Below are 9,021 nucleotides of genomic sequence, written 5' to 3'. Positions count from 1 at the left end.
GTGGTTGTATCACATTGAACATTGAGGTAGAGTAAGTATCTGTCTCCCTGGACTCATATACCTCATGTAAGTGAAATGGGGGGACATGGTGATGATGATGATTGATTGTGGAAAGATTGTCAAAGTTGTGAATCTGAATAGCATTAGGAAATTAAACAATATGTAGGCATATTTAGGAAGACCTACCTCACATATTTTGGATGTTTCTGAGTTTGTGGGAAACATGTATTTAATCTCGATAACTAAGAGGTTAAAATGAGGGAGGTCAGTTTACTGTTTTGGTCAGCAGCATGTGCTTGCAACTGATAGGTCACTGGGCAGTGGTCTGCTCTCTCTGGCTCCGAGAGGCGGGGAATGATTGCTCGGATCCAGAATAACGGATTTTGCCCCGCCTACAAGATGCGCTGATTGTTCTTGTTTGTTCAACGAATCAACTTCCCAGTGCGCACTGAACTACTCCGCGTCAATTTCACGTTCAATGAATAGCCTTCTCAGAATTGTTGATGTTGAGGAAACATTTTACAACTTTGAAGAACATATTGAAGGTAAAGCACATTGAAATACAGATAACAATTATGGAATAGGCTTTTTTTTGGCGTTTTTCTCTATATAGCCACACGGTCAACTTCAACAAATTGATAGGCTAAATCAATGAAATCGTACGCCAAACAATTAAATATAAGGATGGAGGCAATTTAATATTTCATGTTATAACTGAGAAATCAACGCGTCACACTGGCCACGGTTTGTGCAGGACCTCTGCAAAGGTATGATATTTTCCTTCAGCACACAACATTCGTTGTTCACTTGTTGACATTCATTACATCCTACGAGTATAAGTTAGTTTGAGTGAACATCGATGTGGGTAATAGAAATATCATGCATCGACTGTCATGTCAAAAATACAGTATCTGCTTCTGCCATGACTTGAGTCGCATCGTTTCCTTATAACATAATCATATTGCTAGGCATGCATTGCAGTGTTAAAACAAATAACAGTTATTAGGCGTATCACTTAATTGAAAACGTTTTCAAAGACCATAACTCAGGATCCTCTTAAACACTTTTTTAATGTCTATAATGAACTTATCAGACTTTCCATATGGGCAGTAATTAATATTGGGAGGCTGGGTGTGTGATACCCACTAGTCAGTTGGACAGGTTGCTGACATTCTGCACATAGCTCCTCTCTCTATTGGCTTTGTAACAGGACCCCCCAGCCAGCTGTTATGCAGGGCAGCATGTGTGCAGCTGCAACAACTGGAGGAATACCCATAGGGGTCCCCAGTCCTTCTCTCTCCAGTCCTACCCTTGTGCCTCTGATTCTGCATGTTTCTAAACACTCCTTTGTATGCATTTACCCTATAAAGCCTTTGTACACTAACTAAACCTTTCTCTCTGTATCCTAGACTCTACCAATAATATGTGTAATATGTCTCCATTTCATTCTGAGTGAAACTCTCTTGGGATTCATGCAGTATGAATGTAGCTAACACCGGCTCTCATCCTAGCCAACTCTAACTGAATAACACCCCTTGCTTCTTACAGCCAGACTCTCTCAGCCTCAGACAGCTTCTCTTCTTCTGTAATGTGTCAGGCCTGGGAAAGTGCGTCTCTAGCTCACAGGAAGTGTCAGTCGGGGCCCTTTCTCTTTCTGTCATATTGAAACTACAATGTTTTCTTCACAGATAAAATAAGTTCACAAACCTTCTCCCACACTGCAGTGCCAGGTGGCTTGGAGGCAAAAATGTCCATTCATTAGAATCCAGATAATAATCCTGTTGCTGCAGGATTATTTCCCTGCTGTAGCAGACTGGCTCAAAGATCCTCCATCTGTACTAGAGAGTTGGAGACTCTAAAGTGTCTGGTGGTGAAGAAGCATGGGAACGGTCTGTCCGAGAAACTGTGGCGGCACTAATGGCTTCTATGGAAATGACAGAGTCAGACTGGCCTTAAAAGGCATTGTTTGTTTGAGATGACCTGTACCAAAATGTCATTTCTGAAAAGGATTCAGTGATTGGTCTGCCTGTTTGTAGCTGGACATAATGTGTGGTTTTGACAGAATGTTAAAGATGTCTATAACACCATTACCATGTAGGATGATTAATACTGTAAACCTGTCTTCTCTACACACTACAAATTAGCCATATCTAGTTAAACCTCTCTCTTCATTCATTCAGTCAATCAATCAAATATATTTATAAAGCTCTTTTTACATCAGCCGATCTCACAAAGTGCTATACGGAAACCCAGCCTAAAACCCCAAACAGGAAGCAATGCAGATGTATAAGCACGGTTGCTAGAAAGGCAGGAACCTAGGAAGAAACCTAGAGAGGAGCCAGGCTCTGAAGGGTGGCCAGTCCTCTTCTGGCTGTGCCAGGTGGAGATTATAACAGTACATGGCCAAGATGTTCAAACGTTCATTGATGACCAGCAGGGTCAAATAATAATAATCACAGTGGTTGTAGAGGGTGCAACAGGTCAGCACCTCAGGAGTAAATGTCAGTTGCCTTTTCATAGCCAATCATTCAGAGTTAGAGACAGCAGGTGAGTAGAGAGAGAATTGAAAACAGCAGGCCCAGGACAAGGTAGCACGTCCGGTGATCAGGTCAGGGTTCCAGAGCAGGTAGACTGGGGACAGGAGGGGTCAGTAAACACTGTAGCCCCGCCCGACGATACAGGGCCAAACAGGCAGGATATAACCCCACCAACTTTGCCAAAGTAAAGCTCCCACATCACTAGAGAGAGCTCTTCAAAACACCAACATACTACCCTGAGACATGGCCAAGATCTCCCCCACGGTGCAAACCCGAGGGGGGTGCCAACCCGGACACGAAGATCACATCAGTGACTCAACCCACTCAAATGAGTGGGTTGATCACCCCTCCTAGGAATGGCATGGAAGAGCAGCAGTAAGCCAGTGACTCAGCCCCCCATAATAGGTTTAGAGGCAGAGAATCCCAGTGGAGAGAGGGCAACTGGCCAGGCAGAGTCAGCAAGGGCAGTTGGTCGCTCCAGTGCCTTTCCATTCACCTTCACACTCCTGGGCCAGACTACACTCAGTCATAGGACCTACTGAAGAGGTGAGTCTTCAACAAAAACTTTAAGGTCGAGACCAAGTCTGCGTCTCGCACATGGATAGGCAGGCCATTCCATAAAAATTGGGCTCTATAGGAGAAAGCCCTGCCTCCAGCTGTTTGCTTAGACATTCTAGGCACAATAATGAGGCCTGCGTCTTGTGATCGTAGTGTATGTGTTGCAATGTACGGCAGGACCAAATTGGAGCAAGCCCATGTAATACTTTGTAGGTTAACAGTAAAACCTTAAACAGCCCTGGCCTTAACAGGAAGCCAGTGTAGAGAGGCTAGCACTGGAGTAATATGATATTTATTCTCTTTTTTTTCTAATTCATTCCTAACAGGCTCAATCAGGCTTAATAACCCAGACATTTCCTCCTGTGAATTAACAAACACTGTCGGTCTGGTGAAAACCCACCTTTCACTGTTTTGGAATGAGACTGTGTTAAAGCTTGTCTGTCTGACTGACTATTTCACTCACAGCATACAGTGTCACATGTTCCACACCCCAATCTGGGCCCATGTAGGTGTCCACACTGGAGCAAGTGCTATTTTTAGAACACACAGAATACTGTAAATAAAAGATGAAAGCTCTCCTTTCCTCCATAGACGTGGACCAAAACAACATTCAGCTCTTTTTAGGATGGATAGAGTCAGAGGTAGACATAAGTATTCAATGCCGGGCTGATTAGTTGTGATGCACTTCATCAAGCAGAGTTTGGTTAGGATGGCACTTTAATGTGTGTAGTGTGAAGATAGTCACAGTACAAGGCCCTCAATGCACACAAGTATGCCTTTGGGGAGTGTTGGTATGACATGAATCCTTGTAGCCATTGATGTAAGATTCATGTGACTGACAAATACAGATACTTTCCAGAGGCATTTAAATGTTATTTGTGTTTACACAGGATTTTTCTGCGTAACTAATCTATCTGTGGTCCATTTCGATTGTCATGTACCATCTGACATTGTTGTCACATGCACATACAGTAAGCAACACAGAAGCAGTTGTATAGCTTCTGTATACAAGATGAATGGTCCTGAATACAGTGGTTTGGTACATAATGTGTCCTACTACAGTGGGTTAATTAGTGATCAGATTCCAGTGAAGCCTGCAGCGTACTGTGAGGCCTGCAGCGTACTGTGAGGCCTGTAGCGTACTGTGAGGCCTGCAGCGTACTGTGAGGAATGTGAGATCTGAAGCGTACTGTGAGGCCTGCAGCGTACTGTGAGGCCTGCAGCGTACTGTGAGGCCTGTAGCGTACTGTGAGGAATGTGAGATCTGAAGCGTACTGTGAGGCCTGCAGCGTACTGTGAGGCATACGGGATCTGTAGCGTATTGTGAAGCCTGAAGCGTATTGTGAAGCCTGAAGCGTATTGTGAAGCCTGAAGCGTGCTGTGAGGCCTGTAGCGTGCTGTGAGGCCTGTAGCGTACTGTAAGGTCTGTAGCGTACTGTGAGGTTTGTAGCGTACCGTGAGGCCTTTAGCGTACTGTGAGGCATATGGGATCTGTAGCGGACTGTGAGATCTGCAGCCTACGGTGAGGCCTGCAGCCTACTGTGAGGCCTGCAGCCTACTGTGAGGCCTGCAGCCTACTGTGAGGCCTGCAGCCTACTGTGAGGCCTGCAGCCTACTGTGAGGCCTGCAGCCTATTGTGAGGCCTGCAGCGTACTGTGAGGCCTGCAGCGTACTGTGAGGCCTGCAGCGTACTGTGAGGCCTGCAGCGTACTGTGAGGCCTGCAGCGTACTGTGAGGCCTGCAGCGTACTGTGAGGCCTGCAGCGTACTGTGAGGCCTGCAGCGTACTGTGAGGCCTGTAAGCGTACTGTGAGGCATATGGGATCTGTAGCGGACTGTGAGGCATACGGGATCTGTAGCGTATTGTGAAGCCTGAAGCGTATTGTGAAGCCTGAAGCGTGCTGTGAGGCCTGTAGCGTGCTGTGAGGCCTGTAGCGTACTGTAAGGTCTGTAGCGTACTGTGAGGTTTGTAGCGTACCGTGAGGCCTTTAGCGTACTGTGAGGCATATGGGATCTGTAGCGGACTGTGAGATCTGTAGCGTACGGTGAGGCATACGGGATCTGTAGCGTATTGTGAAGCCTGAAGCGTGCTGTGAGGCCTGTAGCGTGCTGTGAGGCCTGTAGCGTACTGTAAGGTCTGTAGCGTACTGTGAGGTTTGTAGCGTACCGTGAGGCCTTTAGCGTACTGTGAGGCATATGGGATCTGTAGCGGACTGTGAGATCTGTAGCGTACCGTGAGGCCTGCAGCGTGAGGCCTGCAGCGTACTGTGAGGCCTGCAGCGTACTGTGAGGCCTGCAGCGTACTGTGAGGCCTGCAGCCTACTGTGAGGCCTGCAGCCTACTGTGAGGCCTGCAGCCTACTGTGAGGCCTGCAGCCTACTGTGAGGCCTGCAGCGTACTGTGAGGCCTGTAGCGTACTGTGAGGAATGTGAGGCCTGCAGCGTACTGTGAGGCCTGCAGCGTACTGTGAGGCCTGCAGCGTACTGTGAGGCCTGCAGCGTACTGTGAGGCCTGCAGCGTACTGTGAGGCCTGCAGCGTACTGTGAGGCCTGTAAGCGTACTGTGAGGCATATGGGATCTGTAGCGGACTGTGAGATCTGTAGCGGACTGTGAGGTCTGTAGCGTACGGTGAGGTCTGTAGCGTACGGTGAGGTCTGTAGAGTACGGTGAGGTCTGTAGCGTACGGTGAGGTCTGTAGAGTACGGTGATGTCTGTAGCGTACGGTGATGTCTGTAGCGTACGGTGATGTCTGTAGCGTACGGTGATGTCTGTAGCGTACGGTGATGTCTGTAGCGTACGGTGATGCATGTGGGATCTGTAACGTACTGTGAGGTCTGTAGTGTACTGTGAAGTGTGTGAGATCTGTAGCGGATGGTGAAGCCTGTAGCTGTAGGTCTACTTTAACTTTTGTGTTGGAAGGACTGGGTAGGACGGGGTAAATGTGGTTATGTGAGCAAGCAGGGTTTATGTTCCCCTCACAGCTTAACAGCACTCATGCTATTTCTGCATCACCCTCCAGTGCTTTGGAGCATAACACAATCCTCTTACATTACATATTAAACATCTAAATGGGTCTGAAAGTTTTCTGTTCAAACAGTGTTGTTCTCCAATCTGGTCTCCAAGTCTGTAACCTTTCATCCTGAAAAAAAAGAGAACCTGAATTGCATAAAATCTTCTGCAATGTTTGAATATTTTATGAGTGATAGTACCTACAGTATGTTCGTAATTGTTTGTTTGTTGTTCATGTAGCTTACTTTTGTCGGTCTCATTTTCTTGTTGTTAGTAGTTACCAACTTGTCTCATTGGGCTCAGGAGAGACAAAGGTCGAGAGCCATGCGTCCTCCGAAACACAACCCAACAAAGCCGCACTGCTTCTTAACACAACCCGGAAGCCAGCCGCCCCAACGTGTCAGTGTGTACCTAGCGATCTAGTCAGCGTGCACTGCGCCCAGCCCGCCACAGGAGTCGCTAATGTGCAATGAGACAAGGATATCCCTACCGGCCAAACCCTCCCTAACCCGGACGACGCTAGGCCAATTGTGTGCCGTCCCATGGACCTCCCGGTCTCGGCCGGCTGCGACAGAGCCTGGGCTCGAACCTAGAGTCTCTGGTGGCACAGCTAGCACTGTGATGCAGTGCCTTAGACCACTGCGCCACCCGGGAGGCCCGTCTGTCTCATTTTCAAGTCGTAGCTTTGTTTGATGACTCAAGTCCACTGGCGTTTTGTATCAGTAGTTCATCTGGCAGTATGGTCACTGTGGATCAAAGTATGATTCTCCTTGAAGAGGAGTCCTAGACATGCAGTAGACATGCAGTAGGAACTAGGGTATAGCCTGAAAGTCTTTGACAAAGGTATAAATCACAGCAGAGCACTAGAGCCCGCAGGCAGCTCTGTCCTCCACAGCACCAGCTGTTTCACTCGCACACTCGACGATAACACACACTCGACGATAATTCATGATAGCCCTGTGTGGGATACTTACAGGTAGTACGGTCAAAGTACTTCAAAGTATCTATTTTCTGAGTATGAACCATGCTTTGCACCACAGGAGTTTATTTAATTCTCTGAGAGCAGGCAGGACAATGAAATGTTCAGCTATGTATCCTCTGTGATCTCTCTCTGAATGGTGTAAAAGTCTTAACTGATTGCAGTACTTAGAGCTGCTGTTCTGTTCTCACCAGAGCCTTACATCATGTGCTTACTTTTCCATGAGTCTTAATGATCGTTAACTTGACTCTGTAATCTGCACATGCTTTGTTACTGCGTGCTGTTGACATGACGATGGATAAACAATAAAATGGGGAGAAGACAGAACAATACTGTGAAACGTTTGATGGTCAGAAATGAGGCATGAAAGGAGGCTAGCGGTCAAGTAGTCAGACTGTAGCGCAGAGCGGTGGACTACAGCGGTCCAAGTAATGGAAAATAGCCATCTATGTCTCAGCTGTAACAGCAAAGTGACTCTGTGGTGGGTCCAGCTGTTGGTCCTAATAATGTACACCAGGCACAATAAATGATGAGGGCATTTGAGGTTCCTCCATCTGTGCCTGATGGCCTCGAGTCACTGCACGTTCCTTTTTAGGGGGAGGCCAGTATCTTAGGACGGCTCGGGGACAGTGTGGTCTTCTGTACCGCTTTGTTCCTTTTCTTTAGCATATTTATTAATCATTTCCATGTGCACTTTCATGTAGAAACCATATGTTATATGCAGTGGCGATTTTAGCATGTACATCTTGGTGGGGCAAAAAATATCTGTTTTTGATGCGTGCCAGGTGGTAAACAGAGCCCTGAATGATGCGTGCCAGGTGGTAAACAGAGCCCTGAATGATGCGTGCCAGGTGGTAAACAGAGCCCTGAATGATGCGTGCCAGGTGGTAAACAGAGCCCTGAATGATGCGTGCCAGGTGGTAAACAGAGCCCTGAATGATGCGTGCCAGGTGGTAAACAGAGCCCTGAATGATGCGTGCCAGGTGGTAAACAGAGCCCTGAATGATGCGTGCCAGGTGGTAAACAGAGCCCTGAATGATGCATTGCCACTGGTTATATGACATGACTTCACTGTTGTGCTGTTACAGTGGAATATAACACCTTATTAATGAAGTGACTGTATACAGGTGAGACCACTCTTCTCCTCCTGTCTCTTCATTCTTAGCACCAGCCTCTCGTTTAGTGGTGGTTACATCACCTGTTCACCTGAGCATGTCCAGGGCGATCGGAACATGCTGTTTTCCCACTGCCACGCTGAGCCTGCCAACAGGTTGGTCTGTGGAGAGGGGGGGTGAGGGTTGATTTAGCGAGGTGGGGGGGTAGCTGTGGAGCACGCTCAGACCGGACTAGATGAAAGGTCTAAAGGAGTCCTGCAGTGTCACCATGAGTCTCCGTTTCCCCCGGTAACTTAATCTGCTGCTGATGAGTCACGGACACAATCACCTTGGAATTTGACACCTGGATGAGAGGTGTGTGTGCGTGAATTGCCGCTCTCTATTGTACTACCTTCCAACTTTAAAGGCATACATTTAATTTCTCCCAAATTTGCTGTTGATCGTTTCACAGATTGTGGGACGTTTGTTCATTACTGTCTGTATTGTTATTACTTAGCATAAAAATAATTGGATGGCTAAGACCTGAAGGTGAACTGTCTCCACATTGTCTTCCTTTTAATAGGTCATTTGACAGAATAATACATTCAGTAGTGTACAGTGGTGTGTAGAAAACCAGCTGATATTACATGGTACAGTATCGTACTGTAGGCAGCTTTTGGAAACAAAAGTTGTAAAAAAAAAAATTACCCCCTTTTTCTCCCCAATTTGGTGGTATACAATTGCTGGTAGTTATTGTATTGTCTCATCGCTACAACTCCCGCACGGACTCGGGAGAGGCGAAGGTCGAGAGCCATGCGTCCTCAGAAACACAACCCAACCAAGCC

At 47.0% G+C, this 9,021-nt stretch overlaps 1 protein-coding gene across 1 annotated transcript in view; it reads left to right on the top strand.

Annotated features, from left to right (window-relative positions):
- Positions 1-434: 434 nt before the first annotated feature.
- The window catches only part of LOC124005768 (protein Aster-B-like), a 95,700-nt gene continuing 87,113 nt past the window's right edge, over positions 435-9,021 (top strand). The window contains exon 1 of the mRNA XM_046315291.1: positions 435-545. The gene's annotated coding sequence lies outside the window, so the exon portion shown is untranslated. The remainder of the gene's footprint in view (positions 546-9,021) is intronic.

This window comes from Oncorhynchus gorbuscha, linkage group LG19 (assembly GCF_021184085.1).
Source record: "Oncorhynchus gorbuscha isolate QuinsamMale2020 ecotype Even-year linkage group LG19, OgorEven_v1.0, whole genome shotgun sequence".
NCBI lineage: Eukaryota > Metazoa > Chordata > Actinopteri > Salmoniformes > Salmonidae > Oncorhynchus > Oncorhynchus gorbuscha.
The sequence above is the reverse complement of the archived record's forward strand: the minus strand, read 5'-3'. Positions and strand labels throughout refer to the sequence as shown.